The sequence below is a fragment of the Anser cygnoides genome, chromosome 24 (genome assembly GCF_040182565.1).
Source record: "Anser cygnoides isolate HZ-2024a breed goose chromosome 24, Taihu_goose_T2T_genome, whole genome shotgun sequence".
Lineage (NCBI taxonomy): Eukaryota > Metazoa > Chordata > Aves > Anseriformes > Anatidae > Anser > Anser cygnoides.
Genome location: NC_089896.1, coordinates 4,203,434 through 4,230,291, shown reverse-complemented (window position 1 = coordinate 4,230,291; position 26,858 = coordinate 4,203,434). Strand labels below are relative to the sequence as shown.

General features: G+C 43.6%; 1 long non-coding RNA gene across 1 annotated transcript in view; it reads right to left on the bottom strand.

Annotated features, from left to right (window-relative positions):
* Positions 1-26,858, bottom strand: part of LOC106037989 (uncharacterized) — a 118,793-nt gene that overhangs the window by 5,393 nt on the left and 86,542 nt on the right. Inside the window, exons 3-10 of the long non-coding RNA XR_010826521.1 lie at positions 18,155-18,334; positions 16,317-16,454; positions 15,387-15,460; positions 13,328-13,485; positions 12,588-12,766; positions 10,857-11,047; positions 9,781-9,923; positions 8,198-8,744 (exon numbers count right to left, since the gene is read on the bottom strand). This is a non-coding gene — a long non-coding RNA (uncharacterized lncRNA). The remainder of the gene's footprint in view (positions 1-8,197; positions 8,745-9,780; positions 9,924-10,856; positions 11,048-12,587; positions 12,767-13,327; positions 13,486-15,386; positions 15,461-16,316; positions 16,455-18,154; positions 18,335-26,858) is intronic.

The window sequence follows — 26,858 nt, the reverse complement described above, 5'->3', positions numbered from 1 at the left end:
TATAGAAATTTGTCTTGTTTTCTGTTTTATCACATTTTCCCTCCTCATGCCAACATCCCCTTCCCTGCTCCCAGCCTCCCAGCTTTTGCCTACATTCATTACATGCAAAATTTTCAATGCCAGTTATCCCAGGAGGAAGAACTTCCCAAATAAAATAAAGCGTGAACAAATGACTTTTCTTATATCAGAACAGACAGGGCAAACCTCGCAGCCTCTTTGTTGGATTTTGAAGGGGATTCTGGCTGAAGAATGAAGCTTAGGTTTTGAGCAAAGGTAATTTCTGAAGGTGGAATCACAGCTTAAGGAAGTCTCCAGAGAATTTTCTTGATGCAAAGCTAACAAGACTTTGTGATAATTTCTCAGAAACTGGCCTCATTCCAAGTTGGATTTTAAACACAGATTATAAAGCAAACACCATCCCCCACAAGTATTAAGAAAGAAGAAAATAACAGAACGGGGGCTGCAGAAATGGTCTCTATTGTGGGACCAAAACCCGTCAATCAAGCGGGTTGACAGGCATCAGAGATTGACAGACAGGCCCTCTCTCTTGACTTCAGTTATCTGGGGGAATGGGAAAAGTGTCTGCAAGAACATGTTAAATTGCCAAAGTCATTACCAGTCACCAATTACCAAAGAAAAGATAACAAGGTGTATTTTAGAAAAATCGATGCAACAACATGCATTTCAATAAAGCGAGTTTTTCAGAACTTTAGAAAACAAAATGAACTATTTAGGGAATACATGATGGTTTTTTCATGGAATACCAAGCACTTCGCTGTGCCAGCAGGCTTTGGAGATTCATCACTATTCTCTCTATATTTTGTACTGGGGCCAGAGGTCAACCAACAAATATTTTCCTTTGTCTCTTCTTCAGCTTAACCTAAAAAAAAGAGCAAGCTCTGTGTCCCAGGGATTGTATTTAGGTTCTATGCCGGGCGAACCAGAGCCCAAAAGCCATTTTGGTTCCCAACTGCATTTAATCTAGTTGCAGGAGTGAATGCTAATATGTAAATAAGTTACCAAAAAAAGACCAAAGGACCTTGATACTTAGTGCCAGATTTGATTTTTGACTCACCCCGGCTGTATGAATTCACCCCTTATGAATTGTGTTGGACCCACAGCAAGCTCTCGAGACTGGCCGCCTACGCTAGGATGCCACACTTCCCTCGCCTCACTCGATTCAGAACTTCTCCATACTCATGGCCTAAGTCAACTGAAACCAAATTTCTTCTGACAACAAAATTAAGGAGCCTACAACTCAGGCTGTGAGGAAATTAAGTCTCTGCTGCCATGGAGAATGGCGTCCCCCTTGTTTCTATCACCTTCCTTCTCCCAGCACAGTCAAGAGAAAAGCGCGTCAACCCCTTTTGACCACAAACAAAAGTGTTCACTTGAGCTGAACTGCAGTGTACTTGTCTTCAGATTTTCCAAGCTCTCCTAACAGTAATTAAATATCATCACAAATATGTTGAACATAAAAAAATAATTAATTTTTTCTAGATTGCTGCCCACTTATTGTTTGCTGAATTATTCTAAGTGCTTTCCTTCTTTTAATTCAGCTGGCATTATGTGGTTCACTTTCAGAAGCTGCCTGCATTTTCAGCGGAAACAAAATGAGGTTTTCTATTACTAGTGCTTGAGCTCTGAGCTGCAAGAATACGACCGGTGTACGGAGGATGCAGACAGCACTGAATTCAAAGTGGATCAGGAATGGTACCTCCTGAAGCTCTCCTGTTCTGTGTCCAGCACCACGCCAGGTCCAACATCAGCTTCTGTTCCTCCGTGGCAGTCTGTGGAGGGAAGCAGGGGAGCTGCTTCTCCAGGCTTTGCATGCCTGCCTCCTGGATACCTCCTCAGGCCTGCAGGGGCTTCCACTCATCCATCTGACTTACAATCTCCACACATCTTACGCTCTTTAATTGATCATGCTGATTCTTGTAGTTCATAGCTCTCTCAAAATCTTCTTTTGGACAACAAACAATAAGGAACTTAACACTCCAAGTCAGGATCCACTTGGATCCGTGCGTATCACATACCAGAGCACAGCTCTGTGCTTTCATGGAATCACACAACTGTAAATTAAGTTAGGTCGGAAGGGAAGGGACCTCTGGAGGTCACCAAGTCCTACCTGCTCCAAGGAAGTCGAATCGCATCAGGCTGCTCAGGGATCCAGCCAGCTGAGTCTCCTGAACACCTCTCCAAGGACAGAGATTTACTCACAGAGTAAAAAAAAATAAAATTTACTGCATCTAAGTGAAATGTTCCCTGTTCCAACTTGCATTTGCTGCCTCTTGTCCTATTGCTGTGCACCTCTGAGAAGAGTCTGGCTCTGCTTTCTTTGGATCCTCTGGTCAGGCAGTTGTAGACAACAGCAAGGTTTTCTCTTTGCCGTCTTCTCTTAGAATAGTTTTTTTAAATACTTAAAAAAGACCAAATAAAGCACAGAAGTTCTTAGCTCTTGACTCACCAGCATCAGGACAAAAATATTCAGAACACTTTTACAGCGAAGGGGAAAAAAAATCCAAGTCAACTGAAAATAGCTTGCAAAATTGCTTGTAAAGACCTCTCAGAATCATTCAACTCAAGCTAAAAAAATGAATTAACTAGCTGAATTAATCAGCTGAATCACAGACGAGAAACCATACATGCTCCCACATTTCTAACAGTAACCCTGGATGGATGCGCGTTCAGAATAACGCGAGTATCTGTTCTTCTGTGCACCATAAAAAGGGGAGCATCTAAATCCTGCTTAAGTTCTGTTCCGTGGGCTTTATTTGGTACTGGCTATCTCTAGCAGAAAGATGTCCCCCCAGTTTTACCTCTGAGTTGACAAGCTCCTTTTGACATGCGTGACCTGATGTTCAGCAGGGAAGCCATCCCTGACAGTCAGAATTAAAGCTGAACAAATGCCAACACCAGCACCTGCTTCATCGCGGTGCAGGAGGAATAAAATAACTTCTGAAAACGCTTTCCACGGACATTTTGTTAACTTCCCTGACACCTTTATTTTTGAAGGAATTTAGGTGGAGTAGAGACTGGCTTCCAGCAGCGTGTCTGCACGGTGACTTCACAAGAAGCCACTTCCAGCATTCAGGAGCAGCTTAGCAGGACTGCACGTTCACCACGCCGCACACCAACAGGCACCAGGGAATCCATCCACAGGTTCTGCTTCTTGTGCTTGCCTCAGCTCTGCCCTGGCACCAAGCCTCACAAGACACTTGTGAGCCATCCCATCTCACTGAGACACAGAGAGCTGAGAGCCTTCCTCCATCTCCCCAAACCTGACAACAGGATGCCACTCTCCACCTGCCTGTTAGGATATTCAGCCCTGCTTTCCATAAATGTAACAAGTATGACCCTGATTCACGCTGCTTTCGTCTTGGCACACCTTGGAGCACTTGGATCTTTCACTCTTGACATTAAAGATAAAATTTGTGTCCTCAGGAAAGTAACAGCTTTTGCAACCTGCATTTTAACTAAAAAAGGCACTTTTTTTTCCCTCTAATTTATACATTCAGATGTAAAGAAATGCATCCGTCCTCAACCATCAATAACACGACCAGGATCTGACAATTATCTCTGTATAAAATTACCTAGCAGTAAGAGAAACTAAATGACTATTAGAAAGTCTATCCAAGCTCCAAGAATAATTCACATAAAAGGGTTAATTAGGACTTGTAATTCACACACAAGAAGTAAGGCCGGCCCGACGGATAGGAACAGGACCAGTTTGCATTTCCTAATGGCCACATCCCATTGGTCTGGCTGCAATGTCAAGCACCCATATTAGCAACAATGCGACCCTCTGGAAAACGAGTCATTTTTCTGGAATAAGCAGCATCAGTGGAAGCACTCATAGAATCACGCTCCCTTTAAAACACGAGCCAACAGGCAGCGTACCACGAGCAATGCTCTGTGCCTCGCTGCCACCAGCGCTGCTCTCGCCACCCACGGGGTCGCTGCGCCCGCACGCACTGCACGGCTCGGGCGCTCGGCTCACTCACCGACCCGAGGCGCTGCGCTGGGGTTCCTGCTGCACGGCAGGCTCCGGGTGCCCGAACCGAATTTCTTTGCAGGAAACCCCAAGATGCACCTCGACCGGTGCCAGACAGCAGGATACAAAATCGGAGGAGAGCAGCGGTGGGAACCTCAGCGCTTACTGGGTACAAACCCGCACCTACTGGGCTCCATCGGTTCTACTGCACACCAAGAGCACAAACTTGGACAAAACCCCCATGTTCAAGTGGCACGCCTGGCGCACATAGACACAGCGGCTGCATTTCATACGTGGGGCTGCTCTCTGATTTGGCACCGATTTAATCCAGTAACTTGATCCTATTCTGCACCAGTTTCCACCAGGGTAGAGCCAGCCCAACGCAGCCATGCTTCAGTTTAAAGCACTCGCCAGCTCCTAGCTCTGTAAGGAATGCTCAGCAGCACACTTCAGGCTGGTGGCACAACCGTCTCCAGCACTTCAAAGACTTACTCGGAAGATCTGAATTTACACTCTTGATCCTCCGCAGCCTCCGCAGCAGGCAGGCTGACATTTGATTTATGTACCTCTGCCTTCCAGCAGAACCCTCACACCAGATAATGTGATCAAATCAAAACTACTTTCCATACAATTATAAAACATAACAGGCTACAGCAAAAAATGTAAAACCTCCAAAGCAGCTCAAAGCTAATTAATTTCTATTACTAGTGAAAGAAGAACCACTTAACGTGTCTTTTCTTATTTAAATTACCATTGACGGCACCTGCTTTTTATTTTTTTTTTATTCTTGGGAAATCCTCCTACAATACTAGTTAAATTATGTAAGACTGTAGAATTTATGAAGATAAGGCAATTAGCATTACAAAAACAATTCCAGGTTACAATTTATGGTGAAAAGAAAAGAGTTATGATGCTCTGTTAAATCATTCAGCGATGCATTACATACTTAGTTAATCCTTCTAGTTGGGAAAATTTAGGGCTAAATGGTGTCACTGTGTTCAGTAATTAATTATTTTGTTTCATTTAGTGGATACTTCATCTGTATTGTTAAGGCATAACACAAGTCCAGGAACAGCAAATGCCCAAGTCCACACGGCAGCCACGCAGCATCCCCAAATGACCCAACAAGGAGGCAGGAGGAAAAGACCAAGCCAGGTTTGTTCCTTAGGTTCTGGCTCCTCCCGGCACCCAGACGATCTCACCTTGCCAAAACAATGTTTCTTTGGAATTTCCTTCATGTTCTCTTCTTCCAGCACACCCAACACCTCAGTTGAGAGGCCAGGGCCTGGCCGCACATCTACTGGCCCACCTGTATGCGCAGGAGAGGCCGATCCACCAACGCACCCGGTGCATGCAGCAGGCTGCCAAGTAAAACAACCGCGGCGCTGAGCAGGCCAAGCGTCCGGGCTTCAGAGAAAACAGACTTGCCAGAGATGGATAGACGACAGAACACACAGCTCCGTACAATTTTCATGTCCTCTCACAGGAACGACAGAGAAGTCAGTGAAAACCGGAATAATTTTCAGACTTGAATTTTAAAATCTAGATTAATTCAGTTTTTAAAAATCGTTCCTAAGCAATGTTAGGTAGGACAGACCGAGGCAGTGGAAAAGGCTACTGAACAACGTCCTCACCTGCACCCCAAGGGCTAGCTGGCTGCGGCACTGCTGCAGCTCAGGGGCTGCGCGGGGACCGCCTGAGGACAGCGTGCCAGGGGCTGCTCCCGGCTGCAGCACAACGCAATGCGAATGAAGATTTGCGTAACGCGCTGCAAGGAGAGGTGCTCTATGTTGAAAATAATTCTGTGTGTTTGTTTCTTTGGTTTTCATGCATTGTATAATGCACAGCAAACAGAACTGAATCCCTCTGATCCCCTGAATCCCTCAATCTCTCTGATGTAACGGGATAAAACAGCTGGGGAGAGGTTCCCTAATTTCCCACTTCCCTATGTCCAGAGAAGCAACAAGCATTTACTTTTTAAAATTCTGCCATTTTCCGCACAAACTATGCGCTTCCCTCATGCTTTGTACTTCCACAGCTCTGCCTGCAGTCACAAATTGGTGGTGATCAGAATCCTTAAAATAACAAAAGTAGGGCAAGGCGAGAGCCCGCGTGACCTGCAGACCTATTTATTAACCTTTCCAAGTGAATACAAGACAACAATGACTTTAATGTCTTTCAGCACTCTACATCTGTGTGTTTTTTTTTTTCTTTTGGTGTTGTTCCCCCACCACCTGTTACTCTTTCCCTGAATTCCATCTGAAGTCCACTTCAGAAATGAAAGAACATTTCTTCCTTGTCGGCGCTCATTAAAATACACGTAGGGTGCTGCCTCGGGTCCGAGCAGCCTCGGCACTGAACACAGCTAAGCATGGAAATACCAACCGCAGCGTGACAACCTATGCGTTGTTTAAATCACTTCCTAACTTTTTAGCTTTTATTTGTAAACAAGGACGTTCCTGTAAATAGGCCTGTGGCTTTCAGATCCAATAGCTACGCTTCCTTCAGTAACAAGTATCACAATTTTAAGACCTTTCAAGGAACAGAATGCCTGCTCTGTAATGGAATTACGGGATAATGTGATGTTTAACAGGGAGTCTTTTGCCCTCAGAAGACTTGCCTGAATTTTGCTGAGATCATTTCACAGGAGACCTCACAGAGATCAGTTATGACTTTTATTAAAGTCAAACCAATACCTGTTTCCATATGAGCCTAAAGGAAATTTCTTTCTGTAACTCTGATTGAAGTTTAATGGGTACTGCACAAAGAAAATGTACTTAACCTCCTCACCTAGCGCTTCCACAGAGGCAGTCTACTCAACACGTGTGCCAGTCTCCTGAGACAAAATCAAAGCTAGAGCTTCTCAATTTATAATATTTTTCAGAGTAAAACATAGAAGACAGCTTCATAAACTGTCACTACACGAGAATCTCGCATATATTTGATTTCTGTAACCTTAATAAACCAGTCACTACTGAAAAAGAATGCAAACAAATATGGAACACATTAAAAGAGAATAAAACGGATCTTAGTGATAGATTTACTTTAACATTTATATGCACATGTGCAATGCCACAATCTTGGAACTTCAGATAATGTGATTTACCCTACTAGGATATAATTTCCACATTAGTATGTTAAATCAACTGACTGGGAAGCAGAACTTGCGACAGAATAACTATTCCCTAACACTAGCCAGCAGTTACACATCTTTTTTCTGGTCAAAGGAAATTAATTTTATTTCCTCGTATCTGGTATGTAGTTGTCACTCCACCATTCACTTCTTTTGTTTAGAAGTCACAGCCGGCTAGTATACAGTACCTGGCTGCTGTGTTTTCCTTCCCTGCTGCTACACTGCATACTGGTGTAGGCCTGACCAACTTTTTAATCAAACAGTGATGAATGAACAGGTTTGGTTTTGCTTTAACACTTCCTGAAATCGGTGGTAACAAGAGATCAAAAATCCACATAAATTTAGGGACACCTTTCATATACATTGGATATTGCCAGTTTCGCAAGACTCCACGTGGCTAAAAGAGGAATTCATTCTTTTTATCTAGAACTGGCCTACCTCACTGCTATTTCAAAAGCAGGGACAAGAGAAGCAACCTCCGATATGAAAAGGTCTGTCTTAAACTGATTACCTGAAGTGGCAAGGGACAACTCCTGTCTCCTTCCCATCTTCCCATCTGCAGTGTGTTCCCCATCCTTCTGCATTCCACTTCAGGAATCTCATTTAAATTCCTCAAATCTAATTGAAATAGCAGTTTAAACAAATCCACAGAAAACAGTAAGAAGGCATTTTGAAGAAAGAAGCCTTGTTCAGTGGACTACTTGCATGGAAATTCCGCAAGCAAGCAGAAGGAAACATCGTTCTACACAAAAATAAATGCAGGAACGATCTTTCCTGGAGAGGGTACCTTCGTCCTTCCTGGAACTGCTTTCTACTAGAATTCACTTGAAAACACACTGGGAGCCAAAGGGGCTTTGGTTAACAATTTACTGAATACTTCACAAGCAGCTGCAAGGAAAAAAAACCCTAAGCAGAATGCCAGAAAGGTATTCAAGCAACAACTGGGACAACAAGAGGCTGCACAGGAGAGTGACTGTGAAGAAAAGCACAGTTTGAAATCCTCAGTCATACTGGTGTTAGAAATGAGGTTCTTTTGCATGCACATTGATCTGGAAGTACAAACAACTTACCTTTAAAGGATTAGCTAAATGTTTTTCAATGAAGAACCTGAGCCACTTTTTATAGCAGGTGACTGATAAACATAGGCATGAAAAAATAAGCAGCCCCATTTTAGCTCTTCAGAAGCTAACGACCATTGTCTGTTGTCCACAGCAGTGCAAATCTACTTGAAGCAGCTTACTTCATTAGCATTCAGTTTTATATCCCCTTTACTTAAATACGTGGGTTTGCATCTTTCAAGACAGCCTCCTCTACCAGGCACTTCTCAAATTTATGGCAAACATGTCGATTACATTGAAGATTTAGATGTTAAGAAAGAAACTTCATAAAATGTCTTCATGTTGTCTTATGTTCTTCAGAAATTTCCTCCAACTGATTACCTTCTACTGGCCTGAAGCCCCACGGTTCACCCTCACAGTCCACAGCTGCCCGATGTCTCCACAATCGAGATCTGATCTCTCTGCAGGATGTCTCGATGAGTATTTATCAACAAGACTGGAAGAAGCAGCCTCTGTATTAATCTTCTTCTGTCAAAAAAAGAGAAGGCCTGCAAGCAACCTGTGGAGCAGTCAATAGATTTGCCTTTCTTAATTCATTTAGGAAGGTTTAAGTCAACTTTCCCCAGCAGTAATTAATAAGAAGCTTGTCCGCTGCTCTCAGTGGCAGCAGTGTTCTTTGCATCTTTATAGGTTTGAAACAAATATTGAGAAATGGCTTTTTTTTTTTTTCTAGGAAATAATTCCATTCCCTCACATTGAGTATGCAGCCTGCAATTATTTCAAGTCATTCTGAACTAAAGAGAAAAGCAAAGCCTTGAAAACAAACGGGCAATTTTCAGTTTTTTCCATCTGAAAGCAACCCTGAAATTGGTGAAATCTGAAATTGCCCCATCTGGTAGATTAAGAAAAAGCTATTTTTAAGATTATTTTTGAAAAACTAAGATTTTGGGGAAAATGTAGTCCAGAACTAAATTTCAGGAAAATGTAGTAAGAAAGAAAATAAACGTCCCCTAGAAAGAAACCATGATGATAATCTGTGGACCTCAAAGCAATTTGAAAATATTAATTCATTTGGAAATAAGAACATTTTCTATTTTTTTTTTTATTAAAAATATAACTGTTCATGACCAAAGGGGACTGACACTGTCACCTGAAATTGGTTTGTGCATACCAAAGACCTTTCCTTAATGCTACATCTCAAGATCCAGCTGCAGCCCCTCTTTAAATGACAACAACCTCTTACAAAGATTTTGTAGATGTAGTACGGAAGCGCAGGGAGCTCTGTGAAGTTGCATACACATAACAAGAGTTGGGAGGAGAAAAAGATAGGCTCTTTTGACTCAGCTATAGGTGCAAGCTCACAGGTAGTCTTCAGACCTCTCTGAATGGCAGAACTCATTTGATTTGGGAAAACTTGACTCTCAGAAGAGGAGAAACAGATCACGGTCACTTCCATTAACACAGTGTGATATTGAGCCTCAGAGCTAGGCAATACACAAAGATCACAGAAATTTAAAAAAAAAATGCAGAGAAGCAAGACAGGACTAGAAGGAGGAAAGCAACATGTCTGAAAAAATATCAGAATTCCCACTCACGCTTTACCAGATGAGTTCATGGCGTGTGCAAGAGTACGCGGGTCTCCTGTCCAGTGTCCCCACGAGAATAAAGATGCAGCTGTTCTGAACCACCACGACGCCTTTGGAATGCCTTCCCCTGCTCGTACCAGCTTGGTGAATTCCTGGGGGGAAAAAAAATGGAAGAAAAAAAAAGGTGTGGACAAGTGAGCGCCAGTCATAACTTCCTTTAAATGTGTCCTGCCAACTCGGAACATTTTTCCTAAGAGACGAGGATTAGCAGGTTAATCCTTCTCTCTGAACACTTTTCTTAAACCCTTGGTGTTATTTTAATGCAGCTTTTGTGCTACGAATAAATATGTTACAGAACAATAGACTTTAAGGATCTATTCTCTGAAGTTTTATGAACATTTATGCTAAGAAACATCAAAGACATTTCAGTAATTTTCACTAGAAGGGAGCAAGAAAGCGCTTTCTATCTTGTTTCTATTCCCCAGCCTCAAAGTAAGACTCTCTTAGCAATTTAGATAGAGCAGGCCAAAGGAAAGGGAAATTTGAACGATTTTGAAGATTTTATTTAAATATTTGTTTAAAATAGCAATGTTCTGAACTCCGCTTGTGCACCTGCCGCTTCATAAAAAAAAAATAGCTATCTTCCCATTTGCTATTCCTACCAATAGAAACACTCCCTCTGCACCGGATAAAAAGGGCAGATTCAGCAATATGCTCTAGCACATCATCCTGTCCCGTTCCCCAGCTCCTCCATGCGCACCTCACACCAGCTCTCGCTGAATACCCTGGCCTGCTGCTCCCCCACCAGCATCAAACTGGCCGCAGCCGTCTGCCCGCTTACACATCCGCTTACGAACTGCTCACCAGACCTGGCCAAGCTCAGGCTGCAGTAACTTGTCAGATAAGGGGACAGGAGAACAAGCAGCTGAAGCCAAGCAGTTCATACGATAAAATATTTGGTAAATTAAGCAAAATTGCTCTGACGTACGAACCCCTCCTTAGTTCATTGTACTTGCTCACAGAGAGATGAGTGGATGTAAAGCGAGTTCTACCCGGGCACAGGGCAGGCTGTACGTCCTGCACACCTTGCAGAACTGCTCCTCACTGTAGGCTGAAAGGACCACGTTCAAATTCACTCTCAAAGTCTTTAGCTTTAAGCTTTGCCGATGTAACCAAAACGTGGGGAACAGCACGACCGGGCAGATGTTTCCTTCCTATCAAGGCATTAGGGTGAGCACACCACGCTGCCCGGGCAGGCACCGCTCATCTAGGACACCTGGAACAGAAGAGAAGGGGCAGAGGAAATGAAGTAAACGAAGCAAATGAAGCATTAGGTTTCATCTGAAGGCTAATAGCCAAGCTTCCTGTTTTGATCCCTTTGGCTGCAATTGGTCAGCCCCTAACAATGCAGCCCAACTGTAAGCTGGCTTTCAAGGGAAACAAGGAGGCTGCTATTTCCCAGCGGGAGGAAGAAACTACAGCCTGCTGTGCTGGCATGACTTTTACTTGAAGATATTAATAACATGTCAGATGACGGGATGTGCTGAATCCTAAATACTCACTTCTCCTCCGTGAATGTGCACCACCCGTTTAGCGAAGCACAGACCTGCTGCTGCACCGAATCCTCCCGCAGCATCTGATCAAACAGAAGTGGCATCTTTTCCCAGGAAGGTGACTAAGCTCATCCACGGGAAAAATAATGAGGTGCTGCTTCACATGGGCTTAGATTAGCCTATTTATTACCATTTTAAAATTAATTTTTTTCATTAGTACTTGTCTCTAAATTCCAGCCATAAACTAGACTACAGCCCATTGTGTACTCTCCAGCTCGTACGTCCCAAACACTGCAAACGGATTTTTCCTGAAAGGTCACACATTTTGCACGCTATATGGCACTACTGCCAGTATTCTCAGATTCAGTTTCTAATGCGAACATGGTATTTCTAATCACAAAAAACATTTTTCTGTACTTTGAGTTGTACGTGATGTTCTTTAATACAAAAATTCAAATAAAAATAAGAAGTCTAAACCAAAGTAGCATGTGCCTATGTCATATCCTTAGATAACTAACGCTAAAATGAGTAACGTTCCACAATTCTTACGGATTTACAACTAATCTTAGAAAATAAAATGGTCCAGAACATGGCAAATAGTGTGTGCTCTACAAACCCAGATGGGAAGCGCAGAGGATAACTGGGGAAAACAAACAAAACACCACGACAACAAATAAAAGATCACCAACCGATTAATTCTCCAGGATGAGTCTCACAGGGCAAAGGAAGTTAATGTTGGAATTTCAGATTTAATCCATTCCTGAGCAGGAAGAGCAATCACTTTGGCCTTAACCTTAGCTTTGAAAACACTGTTTTGCATACCTGCTGTTTCAACATTTCTGGGTTGCAATTCAGCATCAAATAATCAATATTCAAGCCTGTTCCCCTTGCAGCCTCTCTGACACACCAGACCGAATTCCACCTTCTACAAGAGCACTTCCACTATTTGAAATTGCAGAACACATTCTCCAGCAGCCTTAGCAAATAAACATTATCTCCATGTTTTAAAGAGCATTTTTGTGCAATACAAACTAACGTGTTTCTCAAAGAGGAATTGGGACATAGTCCAGTAAACGCTATATACACATGAAAATTTGGACAGTGATAAAAAAAAATGTAAAGAAACATTCACATGATAAAAGCACTATTCTCTGTAATTTTTAGCAGACTTTTTGAAAAGATTTTCTCAAACTTCAGCGCAGCAAAACTGCTCTGATCAGAAATCCCAAGATTTTCTGCAGTTTTAAAACCAATTTCTCATACCGTGATGGGGATACCATTTTTTACAGCTGGCATTCACTGGAGGCAATCTGCAAATGTAATTCCACGAGAAATTACTTTATCTTCATTCAGACGAGCTCTTTGCTACCTAGAACACTGCCATAATGCCTGAGCCTCAACTGGGAGTTCATTAGCAAGATTTCTGCTTAACAGGAACATACCTGAAAATATATTTAGACAGGTGTAAACCAGACAGAAATTATCAGCTCTATTTTTTCAATAAAAACTTCTCAAACACAGACAGAATATAGCCCAGAATGGAGTAATGGATTTATTCTACTTTACTGCAAAACTCTAATGTAAAAAAATTTCAGGTTTCTGTCCTCAATTTGTGATATGAGTGCATTTAACTGATACCAGGTTTATCAGATTTTATCTGATTTACCAATTAGCCCAATTACAGACTAGATGGCCTAATTAAGAAAGAACAAACTCCACATTTACAGTGAGAATCTAGAAATAGAGGTGCAGTGGCAATTACATTTTCTGTGGTCACTGAGCACAAAGAGAGCTTAGAAAAACCAACAAGACAAGGCTCTGCCGTGGCTTTTTCTAGAGCTGTACCCATGTTGCAGTTTTTCCCACCTATTTTCCATTTTTCTGGTGGTGCTGAAGGTCCTGTGACTGTTCAGAACTGCATTACAGATTTAAGAAGAATCTTTTAAGTGAGGCACAAACGGGGTGGTCAGCCCCTAGAAGAAAAGGAAGAAACAAAACCCAACCTGGAGCCTAACAGGGGCAAGGCAAGAGCAGAGCAGAACCAAAGCTGTTCTCTGTCAGATATTTCAGCATCTGAGCTCTTTGTACACCTTCAGTTCAAAGGGCCTTCGAGGATTTATAGCAGATCACAAGTGGAAGGCAGTCCAAACCACGAAATGTGCTGTGTCACAAAAAAAAAATATATTAATCAGAGGATTTGACTTAACCGCTGCTTCTTGACTCTGTAAAACTCACCACTCTCTAAGTCCTTTCTTATCATGGCCAGTGTTTTAGGTTCATCTTTGATGAAAGAAATTGCTTCACCTTTACATGCTGTATCGTACTAGTTATACAGCCAGGCACAGTCATGAATGAGACTAGTGCCTCAGCCTCTGCTACTTTCAGTTCCAGTGTGCTACACTCTTGTAAGCGACTCTGTATTGCAAACGAGAAAATGTGATACAGGATGCTTTACTTCTTCATCCCACATGGCAAAAGAAAGACAGAGAAGCTATTTTGACATAGAATCCCTGTAAAGCTTTGGAAAATCCACAGAGGACGAGCGCAGTCCCACTGTGCAGGAAACAAATGGAGCACGTGGCCAAAAGCTCAGTGCCCAGACTGCAGGTGGAGGTGCACAACCTGCAGGAGGACCCACACGGCTTCCGTGTCCTGGGTGCGTGCCTGCAGCGCAGCCCAGCCCAGGAGGTCTCCAGCCACGCCGCCCCCGGGTGTGCTCCTGGCAGCTTTGAAAAACACAACGGGTCTCTGGCACAGCTGCTGTCCAACGTCCCAGAACAAGGGCCGGGACAAATGCAGCTGAGCGTGGTTGGGTCAGAACACGTTAGCACCCATCAGATCTTCCCATCGCCCCAAAACTCAGTCAACACCAGTAACTATTCCCGGGGTGTCTGCAGGAATATTCAGCTTAGCATTCACCATTTTCTAAAATCCCCACTCCGAATTCCCAGGTGTCGTTACGGACCAGCAGGGAGCTCCCAACTCATTCTGCACGCTGGCTCCGAGCAGAGGGTGCCCGAGCACCCCACCTCCGCTCGGCCGCAGCAGCTCCGGCGCTCGGAGCCCCCCGGCGCCGCTGCCCCGCGCCTCCCCTCGGCAGCACTGCAATGGTTAAGGTCACAACGCAGCGGTGCTATGTAAAGGAGAAATTTCCCTGTCCTTGCCTAAGTGAATGGCTGGGATTAAACTGACAGCCCACCTTAGTGATGGTGGAATAATTGGTTGTTCAGCTCTGTCCTTGTCAGAGCTGTGACAGTTCTGCAGATGTCCTGCTCGGCTCTCCAAAGGTTAGCCTCAGCTGGAGCCGGTGTTCATTAATCATTCCTCGCTGACAGGCCTCAGAGCAGCCCACATCTGCCACTCTGTCCCCCTCAGTCCCTGCTGCACCCAGCTTGTGTGTAATCACTGCTGGTTTTCTTAAGAGGCTACTTGATAAGGGAATATGCATTTAGCTACAAGACACATGGCGTTGCCGTCTCTCCTGGCGATTCTTTTAGCAGAGGCCTGATAATATGAATTTAGTGCCTTTGTCCAAGACAGGCTGGTACAAACAGCAAACTGCGGACTGGATGGACGAGTAGTAGAGAGCACCGCTGGCTTTTTAGTGTTTGCAGTGCCCTCGTGTAGCAGGGAGTTTCAGGCGAGGCTGGTACTCACACCGAAGAGGTGCCAGGCGGCATCACAGCCGCCTCACCGGGGTGCACGGCAGCCATAAAGCACACCTGATTTGGAGGGAATGGAAAAAAACCTCCATGCAGCTCTCGCTGGGAAAGAAAAGCTTCAGTGCATCTTTCTCTCCTGGTCATTTCTTATTTCCCACTCGCTGGACCTCTCTGGACCTTAACAGCTGCTTCGCTGCCTGACTGTGCATGCACCGACCGACTAACCCGATGGCCAGCACTACCTGGGCGGACCCAGATAACTTTAAGGAGTTTTCTTCAGGTTATTCTGGCTGCTTTTATGGAAGCTGTTAGATTCACCCGTGATTAGTGGGCAGATTAGGAAAAACAGAGTAAAAGAGCTACCAGGATAGTTCCCAGCAATTGCAAGCATACACAGCACCTGGTACCACAGGACCAACGCAGGACAACCTCCAAAGGGAACATTTGGGCAGTGCAGGACTTCTCTGAGCTGCGCTGCAAGGAAATGAAAGCAGCTGTGAAACACATGGACTTCAACCAGTTTCTGAAGTCCCTCAGCCATACATGTATAGGTTTTTCAAAAAAAATAAAAGCTGGATTGTGGCTCTGTAGCTCACACCCTCCCAACCCCAAGAAAACCTAAGTGGGTTCTGAAGCAGAAAGCCAAATGGAAACGAGAACTTGGGTCAGGAATGGAAAAGAATTTCCTCAGAAAATCAGAAAAAGTAAAGAACATAGGTCTTAGCTACCCTCCCTAGAGATTCTGTGGGTGCTTCTTGTGGCTGATGGTTGTTTGGGGGGGGAGGTAGAAGAGAGGAGGAGAGGGAAGTGTTTTTTCCAGTTTCACTATTAATTAATGTGTGCCTGACTAAGCGACGCATCCTGCAGTTAGACAAAAATACAAATATATTACTTATGAATCTTAATTAAAATAAGCATCAGCACACAGACTGCCAGTGTATTATAGTTGGCAGGACTGTGTAAGAAATTAAATTATTACCCGCTTCACAATCTTATTACAAGATTGCCCACTGACTTTTCTTAGGGTGCTGCTGTTAATATGTGAGCAATGCAGGAATCATCATTTCAAATAATTGATTAACTGTCTAGTCCACAAAGTTTAAAAAGGAACAAACAAGGACACTAAGTGATTAGCATTCTTCTTTTAATTTGCAAATCCTGTCTTCACAGCTAAAAAGCCAAATGCCTCAGGCTCCAGCCCAGGCACACAGATCCCAACAAGCTTGACAGTAGAAAGGAGGTGCTGCAGCCGCACAGAGCTGACACGCTGGATTAAAGCAATCAACACATTGACCATTAATCACAACTGAAGGCTCTACAGTGCACTTACAGAATGGCAGTGGGCATGTTCCCGAAGCCAACGCCAGTGATGCTGAATTTCAAAGCGCTGAGCCAACCCACCGCTGCGATTCGGTGCCTGTACGCATATGGCCACGCACCTCCAGTCAGCTCAGGTAAATTCTGGATTCTGGTGTAAAGAGAAAATTCCAGGTCACGGACTGCCTCTTGATTTCCCCAACACCGACTCTCTAAGAAAACCTAAGCAAGCACAGTCCCCCCAAACGACACATGCCCACCCATCAGGTAAAGCTGACCCAGCGGGCACAGGCTCCCGCTTCTCCCAGGGGACCCGAGAAACTTGTGGAACTGCAGCAGGGAGAGCGAGTGGCTGCCAGCCACAGCCAGAGGCATCCCCAGCGCTGGCTGGCACATTTACATCACAAAAACTACGAGCAGTTCCACCAACAGTGTTCATAGCCCCGCTGCCAGGGACTGCACAAGGACACACAAAGAAGGCCTGTAGTGTAGGACACTACACCAGAAGAGCAAAGCTGAAAGAGAAGAGGACCAACCCATTGTTTCGTTAATTATTTTCTCATTATTGTTATTATCCCTATGCATTGCAGTAGGGCCCAGCTTACTGAGTCACTCAAACTCAGCACAAAACATTGGGCAGAGATCACTGGTTTGAGAAATCAAACAGCTCCAGTACAGTGCGGCTACAACTGGACTTCATAAACATTAAGCCACAGTGAGGTGCAAAACCTTCCCTAAGCAGTGTGTGTAGCGGGAAGAGCTCCTCCTAACAAAGGATGCACACGCTGTCTCTGATTTCTCTTGAACCTACTGGGAGCCCCGCAAAACAATTAAATAAGGCGTGTTTTTAAGTCAGTAAGAATTGAATTTGCCATGACTTAACAAGGATCCTATGGGCTACTGCATTATTTGAGCAGCTGCATTAGATTACCTAGTATCTAATACACAAAATATTGTTGTTTATTTATGTATTCTCAATGGCAACCTCAGAAAGCGAGCACTATTTTTTTGTTCCAAAATTGAGCTGCGTCACTGCTTTTCTGCTTGCTGTACTTCTGTATCCCCACCTCACTGCACACTGCGTGGGTCAGTAAAATGGGAGTTGCACTGACATAACTGAAGGACACTTTCAGCTTCTCAGGCTATGGACAAGTAGAAAGATCTGTAGGATCAATTACTTTTATTATTGTGCTCCCTCTGCTGGTCCTAAAAAAATCACCATTGGAAAAAAATTATCTGCAGAAGCACGCTGGCATCTGTTTACCAACACAAAAGCTGGACACTGAAAATGCCCCCAAAATCTCAGCTTGAGCGTCTTCATTCAGAGGAAGAGACTTCTGGGTTTTTCCCAAAACAGGAAAAGACAATCCTGAGAGCAAGATGCTACGTGAGGTCTAGGAAAACACTGCAAAGAGCTGGGGAAATGAAGTGCTCTCCAAGAAGCCTGCTCCACAGAGGCCCCAGTAATAAGACAGCCCAGCACGCCAGAGAGACTCCTCCGGCACTTGTGATCTCTGCCTGGATGGAGCTGTAGGGATGGAGATTCCAGGTGGTGCAAAGCGAAGAAACGGTACAGGCAAGAAGTTCTCTATTTGGCAAATGCTATGAAAAGACGACATGGTTTTTACAGCTTCTAATATGGAAACTATAGTTAGCTACTTTCTGTGAAAATACACCTGATCTGGCACTCAGTGAGGGCTCAGGCCTAATCCAGATTACAAGTTTTTGGGTGGCTATCTAACATCTTGTCTGTGCAAAAGTGTCTAAGTTAAATGGCTTGGAAACCATGACAACACCGCCTGTCTGGAGCTCACACAAGCTCAATCAAGCCATAATCAAGGATTTTCTTACGTGATTGTCCATTATCTCCTCCTCAGCCACGGATGCACATTACAGGAGTAAAAGGATCAGAGTGGAATCACCAGCATTAATTACATGCTAGACTAGATCCGTCTTCCTTAAGCATCTGTCAAAAAGAATTTGGAGTACCTCTAGGACATTCCGAGGAGCCGTGTACCAATCCTGCGCAGGCTGTAAACCGAAATAAAAAGTATTAACGCAGGTCAGCATTACTGAACATATACAAACTTCTTCGTATTTGACTGAAGAGAACACCTGTTCAGCTCTAGGAACACAGACACATTCCGTAACGACACCTATGCCCATCTAATGATGAGAAGGTATCTGAAAATATAGCACAGGTACTTACTGGGAAGAACAAGCTTTTGTAGTTACTATGAAGAACAAGTTTTATGCACTAAGAGGGTGCTTAACAGCAGCACGGTCATTTGAAGCCTGTGCTGAAGGGAAAAAACTTTAGGGGTGGGAGGTAAGGTTGTGTTGTAGGACAACCTCCTCCTGTCTCACTCTTCAGGTAAGCTTCTTGAAGCAGTTGTGGAAGCTCCAAACAAGTTAAGAAACAGGCTTACAAAGAACTATTATTTCTGTGTCAAAAGAGATCAATTTATTTACTGATTTGTTTTTAAATCAACAACAAAAACATGGACTGAATAGGTAAACTTGGAATCCTTAACACCCTGAAGTTCAGAAATGCAGGCTTTGAGGTCAAAACTGTGCAATCTGTTGTCAGGAATGAGGTAAAACAAATCATGACTCAGTTACATGCCTTGCTTTGCAGAAGTTTTTTAAGTATCTAATCCCCCTGTTGCCTGAAAAAAAAAAAAAATATATTATCCTACAGCAGGAAAAACAAACAAACAGGTAGAGCTCCTCAGAACCAGAGCAAAACCTCATTAACTGGAATGCCTCCATAGAGCACAGAGCACCCGGATGGAAACAGCACCAAGGTCAGTGAGTGCGCTGCCCCAGGAGATCAGACACAGCCACCAAGACCTCAGAAGAGAAATGTTCACACACAGAGAAGGGCATCCGAGAACTGTATTCTATAAACGCTGAAACCGGCAAGAGCTGTTCAACAACCAGACCTCCAGGTGCTCAGAATTTAGGATGAATGTACAACTAGGCTCAAAAAATTGAAGTGAAAAGTGGGAAAAAACTGGAACAAATCATAGCATGTGCCTTATACACCCAATAAAAGCTCTGCAAGAACAAATAAACATGAACAACAAACAAATGAGAAGAGTTTGTGAACTGCTCATGGATTTTGCATGAGAGGAAAAATAAATTTGTCAAATTATTTGCTCTGAATTATTTGCTCAGCTGTAATTATAGCCATTGGCAGACAGGGAAACCAGTAACTTGCAAACAGACTGATGGTTTCTGAGCTTTTCAGCAAATCCTTCAAAAGAAACACGATCTCAAGAGAAAAAAAGTCTTTTTGCTGAACTTGTGAAGTCGCACAGTTTTGTTCAAGCCACAGCCGCTGCTCCAGGCCAAGACTGCTCTTGGTGAACCCACACCCTGAGTGCAACGAGCACACAGTGCCTCACTCCGTCTACGCACAAAGCCTCAGACCTCTTGCAAACTCCAAGAAGCACTCACGTGCCTTTCCTCCACGCATGGGAAAGTCTCTGACTTGGTTAGAACGTGAGCTCCAGAGGAGGCATTTCCGCCACTGCAGCAATACCGAGCCAGTGCTCAAGACAGAAACCCTCCCACTCGGCAAGGCCGCAGACACACACACACACCCCAGACTCTCTCCTCCAAGTAGAAACATTTCCAGTCTTTTTCTGTCTGCATGAATACCAGGCTTGAAGTCAAACTTCATAAAACCGATTGACTGTACCAGTTGCTTCCCCATCCTATCCATCCACTGATTACGTTACTCCAATTTACAGTCCTGCTTCCAGAGGTTTTCCACACTTCGGTTTCTTTCAGTCCCCGCACCTCTCACTTTGCACCTACTGAAAACGTTTTCCTCTCCGCCTACCCAAAACGAAACCAAGCAGTTCGAGGTTGCCCTCTCCATGGGCAGACTGAGGAGGTCAGGCCTCTGATGAGGACCAGCGGCTGGCTGTTCACTCACACGAGGTGTCACAAGGATGCAATTCATGATTTGGAAAACGGTGCATAAGAGTGGTGAAAATGTTTCCTGCCTCTCAGCCAGAGCAGGCGGGTTCAGTGCTGCACAGCAACGCGCTTATCAGCTAGGGAAAGAAATCGCTATCACCAGAAAGCTGTGCCACAAATTAGACCACGTGGATGCAGGCTGGGCACAATAACTAACAGAAAATGCGAGCTTTAGAATCACGAATTATGTTCATTAAGACATACCTGCAAAGTGTTTTAAATAAAGAGAAAGAAATAGAGCAGGCAGAGACGCAGAGTGCTGCTTTTCTTTCTGCTAGCTGCCCACGGCTCACAGCTCAGCCTTGCCAAAGAAATTCATTCAGAAGCACAGAGTTGGGAGGATAAAAAATTCTGCAAGTCTAAAAGGATTTTTAAATACTTCAAAAATCGGTAAACAGGTGTGGTTCACTAGGAACATACTGGTATTACAGGACACTTTTTTGCCTTTAATTTTAATGGAGCATTGAAATTTTGTCTCGTTAGATGATCATCTAACCAAGAGAAGTGTTAACAAAAAAATCTTCCAAAAATCTAACTGAAAGAAACCAACAAAATGGTCACGTTGGGGGAAAAAACCTGACTGACACCGTGAGGGTGTTATAATGATTAATTGGATACATTTCAAAGCATCATACAGATAAAGCATTACATAAATGTCCAGAGCTCTATTTCTCACCCTGATCTGCTTGTGAAAATGCCCCAAAGAAACTTCTCATTGTCTACTTCAAGCTGTTTCTCAGGCAGTTCATCGCGTGTCTTGTCAATTTTTTAATGGCACTGTCAGGGCTTCAAACTGACAGGAATCTTCCCAAGTCAGAAGCTGCATTCATAAACCTGAGCAAAAAGCAGCAATTTCAGGCGGCGTTTCATTTCTCTGAGAACGGCGTGACACGGTGCAGCACTGGATCACAGGGCTTTTGTCTACCCAGGCAGGCAGTCTCTGGGCATTTACCTGCGTGCTTCAAAGAGCGCAACAGGACTGCAGAGAAGTAGAAAAGCTGTTGGTACTGTTACGAAAACAAACTCGCTGTGCTTAAAATAAATAATCCGATAGCAACATCAGAAAAACTTCAGGTTTGGGTTTGAATTAAAATATTTTTGGTTTGAATTAAGATATGACTTTGTGGGAAATCCAAGACACGTATATTTGCACTAGGCACATTTAAGTTTATTCATCTACAAAAAAGAGTGAGTGCAGCCATCACATCAGCACGACATCACCCCAGGTGACGCTCCCTGCTAAGTCAGCTAGGAATCAGAGCTCCTACATTTCCTAGTGCTGCACTACCCCACCACCACAGGAGCTCCAAAGCTGGAATCTCTCCATCGCTGTCATCCCATAGCTTTCAAGTGCAAACCTCAACACGCTGGGATGCCCAAGCTCTCTGCACATTGTTTTATAAATTATGCACATTATTTATTATTATTATATCATTCCACAACACAAAACCCTAGCCACAGACTAAATTTGCAGAAGAAGTGTTGTAAAGAGCCCTTGCTGAGCCACAAGTGAGACTACGGCATCCTTTAACTCCACATTCCTTCAGAACGTGTTCTGGAGCCAGCTGCCAAGCACCGAAGGCTGTTTGTGAGCACCACAAACTTCTCAGGCTTGTAAATCTCTACTGCAAGAGTACAAATTGCAAAACCTACAGATATCAAACACCCTGAAACTTCCCAGAACTTCAAAAATCTCTCAATTTGTCACGATTTTATCTGCTGCATCTAGCAGTTACACAATATAACAGATGACGGGTCCCTCCTTTCCCTCCAAGGAAATAGAAAAAGAAATATTCAGTGATGAAAATTCAAAGGCTATAAAAGAAATACTTCAACCAACTCTCATGACAATGCGATGTATTTATACATTTGATCTCCATTATCATAAGCGGGATGATCTTGGAGGTCTTCTCCAACCTTAATGATTCCACGATTATTCATTAGTTCCTAATTCACAATTGTTGCTCTGGTGACCTCTGCTCCCTTCCCTTAATGGCCTGCTCCCCGATCTGTCAGAAGTACAATCTCTTGTTATTACGGAGGAATGTGTTCCCTGCGAATCCCCTCGGCTTTCACAGCGTGTCCACTGACTCCAACCCGCTGCGAGCTGCAGTTCCGACAGGCGCACACCACCTACCTGCCCAGTTATGACGGACACGGGTAGGAGCATGGGAAAGGTGCCTTACAAGTGCAAGTCCCCCGTGAAGGGCCTCCATCAACGCCTTGACCTGCACCCTGACTGAGGGCACTAGGATGGTGATGCCACCGATAGATCCTCCTCTGCTCAAGAACATCAGATGAGCAGGTCTGCTTACGTCAGGAGGACCAGACTAAGCATGCAAATGCTTTGTTATTGTTGCGCACAGTACTGGACACTCTGCCTAAAGGCAAGCATTGACCAACTTCTGCTGTACGTTTGTCTTGAGATATGTCAGTGGAGCACACACTGGCTGCTCAGTACTGACCAAATTTCAATTCACATCACAATTTCTTGCTGATTATGCCACAGAATACATTACTTTCCTTCAGAGTGGTAAATGTGTAGGAACTTTTTCTCAGGACACAGGCAGCAGACTGCACAGGAGCTGTAGGATTATTGCTGCTGTGTGTGTTTTTCCCAACAATACAAAGAGTTGTGGGTTTGATGCTTGCTAAGAGCTATTTATCAAATGAAGAATTCACCTCAACGCTAGAGACTTTGGTTTCCCAAAGAGAGTGCATGAGACAAGCACCAGGTCCCTAACGAAAGCAAAGGGAGGCTAAACACAGGGGAAAAAATCAGCAGGTTTCCATTCAATTCCATTCAAATGGGATGATGAATTAAGAAAGATCAGTGGATTCATTAACTGTATGGGTATAATCCTCAGAGATGCATCCCCTTCAGTTTACATTCAATTTCCTGCACCTCTGGGATGATCAGTAGTGCCACAGCCCCTCTCCTCCCCTGGTCCTACCAGCTCCCTCACGCCCAGCGGCGTCACCTCTGCCAGGCAGCTCCCTGGCTGCATCAGCATCCTCAGACAAACGCTTCCCAGGGGAGGCCAGGCCTTGGTTGGAGTCTTGGGTGCATGAATGACAAGTTCTGTAAGTGCTGTAAGCTAGGTAAAGACAATCCCCAAAACATTTCTGCCAGCCTTACACGCTACGCTGCCTTCCCAGCACCCTCTTGTTCGTGTGAGCTGTTAAAGCGGCCAGAGCTGGCAGTAATTGCTGTTGACATTGTTCGGAGCCTTGCCTCACTGCCAGAGACAAATCTTTCATTCATGAAGAAGTGCTTGTTAGGCCAGCTCCGGCCTCCAAACCCACTTAATTAAATTGTAATAAAAAAAAGAAAAGAAGAAAAAAAAAAGAAAAAAGAGTTGCTTAGCTCTGGTGGGAAATTTGCACACAAAGGCCCGGTGTCTGGCCCTTTCCTCCACTATTGTGCATCCCAACCAGTTTTACAATACAGCAGCATCTCCCCCTTCCCCTTCCTTGCAGCCACTGCGGAGGCAGCAGTGACCCTCATTAGGGCCCAGTGGCTGCGGAATGTTTTCCCAGCGATTCACTCACCCGCCTTTTCTGCTTCACAATCAAGGGCACTAAGTGCTGCGTAAGGGCTCTCCACAGGCTGATTGCTTAAAGAATTTCAGAAGTAAAGAGTGTAAACAGGTACAGGGAACAAGCCTCTTTTGAGCAGTTATGCAAACATTCCCAATGCAGTTTAAAAACCTCCGTGCCGAAGCTGTCAAGTCCGAGCCTTTCTCTCATTATATTCACACACCCCGTGCTGGGTCCGTCCACCCACCCACCTGCACCCGCTCGAATGCGCTGCAAATCCACGGCCAACACACACGGCCCAGCTCCAGATGAATGCTTGGATTTAAAAACAAACACCCCCAGCCACACGCTCGCCAGAACATATTTGAGCAGCAGCAAACGCAACCATACCCTCCTTGCTGCTTTCAGGACGGCATGAGAAGTTTGACCGAGAGCGAGGGCCTTGCTCTGCTTCAGCAATTCCTGGTCCTGGCTTGGCTTTCAAATTTACATCATAAAATCCATTTAACTGTAAGCCTTTTGGGGCAGTGGTCACAGCTCTGAATGCTACACAAAATAAAGCAGATTGTCAGTGTCAATAATGGACTACAACAGCATTTCAGAGAGAAGTACATGGAAACGATCACTAATATTTAATAACCGTAAATGTTTTTTCTCTGCTAGTAATATGCCTTTCTGTATGAATAACAACAACTGTTCTATACTAACAAATCATCACTGAATAATTTTTCTATTATACAGTAAGTAATGCTCAGAGTAAAATTACCTAATTCTGTATGACAGCTACATTCAGCTGTTTCTACATACTTCCCTACCGTAATTGAATATTGATTTACATAAAAGAAAATGTTTATGTCTTTATGTGAAACACAATAAATTCATAGGAACAATACTGTCTTATTTTTTGAGATTCTATGCAGTCAATATGAAATTCCAACACTAAAATATTAAGAAAAGTTAATTAAGAAGGTGGAGCTAGGAGTCAAAAGAAAACATCAAACTGTCCCGTGATTTACATCAGCATCACACCAGACGAGTTTATCTTGTCACTTCTACCCTTACAAAATCTTTAATCATTTCTACAGAAAACCAAAAGAAATACTTTCTCTTTTGTCATACCATTTGAGTTCTCACTAAGTAAAACACAGAAGTGATATGAGCACAAACGCCTTTAATATGGAAGTATTTTGCTACTCCGTCTGCTGTCCTACAGCTTACCTGCTGAACCGACTCTGCTGTCCTACACGAGTGATCCCTGCTTGGCACAGGGAGGCTGGGCTCTACCTGCATTATCAGCTCTTAAGATTTCAAAATACAGATCTTTCAGAGTCTCTGCAATTAGCCAGTTATAAACCTTTCTTCTTAACTGATAAATGAAAAGGTAACGCCAAGTAGTCAGTTCTCTTTTTGCAGTTTTCTCACACTTGTCCACAAAGAAAGAGGAACAGCACTGGAAAATTGTCAGGGCAGTACATTCCCCGTTGGCACTGGTGACTGATCAAAATACCTGAGGCTCTCAGAAATTCAGGTATACACCTCCCAGACTGTCCACGGTACTTCCATTTAGTCATGCTTGCATGAGAAATATTACTTAATAGATTCAAAAGGCAACAAATCTACAACACATGGTCTAAGGCTATTGAAAATCTGAAATAAACATGGTTATTAACTGCCTGCTCTTGAAGTTAACAATAGAAAGCAGTATTCAGGACTTGCACTTCTCCGTGGGAAGTTTAAAGCTGCTCCACAATTTGTGTTTCCTGCTACATGCATGCTGAAAAGAGCTAAGCTTTAGGCATGGCTTCAGAAGAAGCTTATATGAGTTTGATGAAACTTTCACCTGGCAGTATCCTGCTCTGGATGTCCAGAGCTCCTCTACAAACACCGGTATGTAATAACGGTTCTGGGTCTATCAGCAAGATGAGGTGACTCGGCATCTGTGCCAGCCCTAGTTATGACGTACCCCCTTTAAAGGGCACAGCCAAGCAGCCAACTCACGTAAATGCAAACAGCCCTAACACGGGATTCTTACTGAAGGCACAGGCTTTCTCCAGACACTTAAAAGATTGTCACAATCAAGGTAATACACAGTAACACCAGTAACTATTTTAAAAGATTGTGAAATAAGAATCATACAGATTCTAAAGTGCCTTATGGACTTGTGGCGTATTTTACGGGAGGAATAAAAGAAAAAACAAACATGCTACAACAACAACTTACCCAACATCATCTAATTGATATTATGGTAAATCAAAGATTGAGAAACAGTTCTTCAAAATATAAGCCACTTTCACTTAACTTTGCAAAGCAATTCTCTCCAATTCAGCAGTACATCACCTGTCCGACAGCCCCACTGATGACGCAGCGGCCGTGGGACATCATAAAGTCTCCTCTCGGTTAACAATCGGTGAATGCGTGCAACCCAAACTACTGGGTATTGTATGTCGTTAAGAGGAAATGGATGTAAATATGGTTTACGTGACTCCTCTCCAGAATTAAATCCAACAAAAATGGATTCATGTTCTCACTCTTCTTCAACTTTTAATTAAACCAATTACTTTCTTACTTTATCTGTATTCTTCTGTCCTTCCTCTGCCTGGTCATATATCCTTCCATGAGTTAGGCTGCGTTACTATTTTGATTTGTTTTCCTTACTAGTAGCTTTTTAGCAATGGAACTGAGTTACAATTATTATAGTTTATACCATGCCTTTTGTACCTGTAATTCATGTACTTTGAGCAGAAGCTGAAAGTATTAATTTGTCAATCATCCTGCCCTGTATCTAGTCTCACTTGAAACAGACTAAGCACACACAAAAAAATGATCACTATATATTTCCCAAAGGTAAAGGAACTTGTAAACACTCAGGTATATTACAATTTACTGAGCCTATTAGCTGCAATTCTGAAGCATATTGCGCCAACGGTATATTACAAAATCAAGGAGGTTTCAGTATCGAAACCTCCCTTCAGTCTAGATAGGAATGTGAAAATTTACTTCGTACTCCAAGATCTATTTTCAATTC